Raw genomic sequence first — 2,949 nt, 5'->3', positions numbered from 1 at the left:
GTGTGTCCATTTAGGCCAAAGAAAGAATTCATAATGATAATTTTCTACGTCTGGTCAAGTCTTTTGTGCTGCTGAGAATAGGCTTTCTAAAGCCTTCCTGGCCGGAAAATCGTTTCTTTTTTCATACGCCTTTACAATTTGCTCAGGAGAGCTCCTTAACCAATTATTACTACATAAGGGTTGACAATTCTTGGCTCCTTTGACCGAAAGGATACAACATTTTGTATCCAGATTATTTTTATCTAAAAGCTACCGAATTCAAGTCTTTTCTTATTTCACAATAAGCTCAAGTATCAGAATACATTTTTAATTATCACGAAAAATGTGCGTACATAATTTCAAAATCTATGTTTTATTTATAAATATTCAAGATAATTAAAAAGATATTTAAAAAAATATATATATTTTTTGATTGTTGTATAAATGTCTAATAATAATAAAACCCTTATCCGCACCCCAATGGTGCATAGGGCGCTGCGTCATATAAACGCACCGTTATCTTGATCGTTTACACATGAAGGAAAGGTGATCAGCCCTCCGCTTCAGGTACCAGTCCAGGATAATATTGAATAAATATGAGAGTGAAAAAATCACTTCTATTTATTTTACCCCCCTTGGGAATCGAACCCGGGACCTCCAGAACGGTAGCCGAGCGTGCTGACCATTACACTACGGAGGCGGACAAAAAATAAATATAAATGTCTAAATAATAAATAAAAAATAAGTATAAATGTCTAATATTTTAAAATAAATTATATGTTGATGTTCAAAATAAGCTTCAAAGTACTCTCAAAAACAAATTACTTGTCTCATTTGGTTGAGGAAAATATTTTTTTTGGTTCATTTTCGTTTAAAAATATCCATCTCACTTTTTAGATAAAATAAAGAATGTAAATTGAGACACGTCTTTAAATTTACAGGCTAAATTAAAGGATTTATTACTTGAATAAATATTTACTATCGAATCTTAATTTGATTTTTTTAAATGACAGCGATCTTTTTGTCAACCTTTATCAGCACCCAATCCAGCATAGTCACAACATCACATTGAAGTAGTGGTGTTTTTATCATCAATTATATGAAGGAAAGGTAAAGTCTTAAGCTTAATGTACTAGTACATGAGTAAAATAAATAAATATTAATGATTCTGCTCAATAAAAAGCTTCTTTTTATCTCACCAATACATGTCTACCGAAATTCTAGTGATTCAAGAACAATGTTTCGAAATTGGATCATATATACAGGAGAACTTCACAGAATTTGAGTAATGTTTTTGTCAATCATGAGTAGAATTGGTAAATGTTGTACGTGTGTAAAGTGACCAATTAAATCAGCCTATGACGGTCGTAAGTCACGTAAATGCCTAGACTTCCATGTCCTTATTCATCTTTATTAAGATGTCAAAAAATAATACTTTTCTTGTTAACCCTTTTGAATTTGATTTGAAAATTTGGACCACCAACAAATGTTGTCGTTGACCGATACACAGACGTCTCTAGAACCCTGGCCAGTATAGCAGACAGACACGGAACAGTGCCAAGTATTAACAGTAGTCGTCTTAGCTCTCCGATCGCTGGAATCCGAGATGTTTATAAGACAAGCATGATGGCGGCTCTCGGTAGGCATGCAAACTGCTCACCCTGGTAAAACGACCCAAAAAATTATAGTTACTATTATAATCATCATTTTAAATTATTTGTTTGTTTCCAATTGGAATAGCTTTTACAAAAAAAAGTATAAATTGGATGTACGGCCTTGATAACCGAATTATTCAGTGATTTTGACCGGTTATTTGTTTCAGTACTTTGGAACGGATTTCAACTATTGACATTTGTTGTATTCACTTGGTGACCAACCTAATTCAGGCCTTATTACGAATGTATCGCAGATGTACTAAAGTACGTACTTCATTTAGACAGGAAGTTTTATAGGGGTTGAGAAAGCTATTCCACTTATTGGCCTCGTCTAGTGATATAAATTCATTCAAACAATTCTCGCAACAATGTCAAATAGTCTAACTTGCCTTTTTGGGTCAAATGGGATCAGTGTAAATGAATGGTGACTTTTTGGGAAAGCTCCGTCATCGTTAATGTGTACTTCAATTTGTGTATATTAAACCTAGGATCTACGACCAGAAGTGACGATTACGTTAGACCCTTTTAAGCAAGGGTCTTATTGAAGAAAAAATAATTAAATGTGGATATTTTAAATAAAATCATCAAACGATAAGGAAATTAAAAAATATATCTCCGTATAGATAGTTGAATTTTAATGAACGTATTTCATTTATATTATATAGTCTTTAAAAATAAGTTTGCACAGAATCAATGCGTAGAGCATCTCAATTTCTTTTCCCATATATTTCACTACTTTAATTTCCCTACTGTTGCATAATTCTATACAATATTAACGAAAATCCTCAAATTCATAAATTATTTTATTGAATTCAACTTTAACTTTAATTAATTTATTGAATTTTTTTCACAGATACTTTTTGGCTTTATCTTAAAAGTTGTTTTATCTTAAAAACTTTCATTGTTATTTCTTTTAACAATATAATATTTTTTTAAATTATTCCTTGCCAAAAATTTCAATCGAGTCATCTATAAACATAAAAATGTAAGTGTTCGTTTGTTCAAAATCTCTAGCAAAATAAGAAGCTATTTAATAGGGACAGCCGTCATTCATCTTTTTATGTTATTCTAGTTAATGTAACCTATATAAGATTGCCATAAAACAAACTTTATGCCAAGATAATAAATTGCCCAAAAAACAAACCATTTTACTTGAATATTACAAAAATGAAATATTTCGTATGAAAAAATATATACAATTTATTACTATTTTCACTTATATTTTAACCAAGCTGTACCAAGTTAAGCATCGCTATGTCTGTCTGGTTTTAACCGTTTTAGTATTCTGGTATTTTTTCGGCCAAAATATAATAAA

The sequence above is a fragment of the Brachycentrus maculatus genome, unplaced genomic scaffold (genome assembly GCF_059751285.1).
Source record: "Brachycentrus maculatus isolate JH-2025_06_01 unplaced genomic scaffold, ASM5975128v1 h1tg000356l, whole genome shotgun sequence".
NCBI classification, from domain to species: domain Eukaryota; kingdom Metazoa; phylum Arthropoda; class Insecta; order Trichoptera; family Brachycentridae; genus Brachycentrus; species Brachycentrus maculatus.
The sequence above is the reverse complement of the archived record's forward strand: the minus strand, read 5'-3'. Positions refer to the sequence as shown.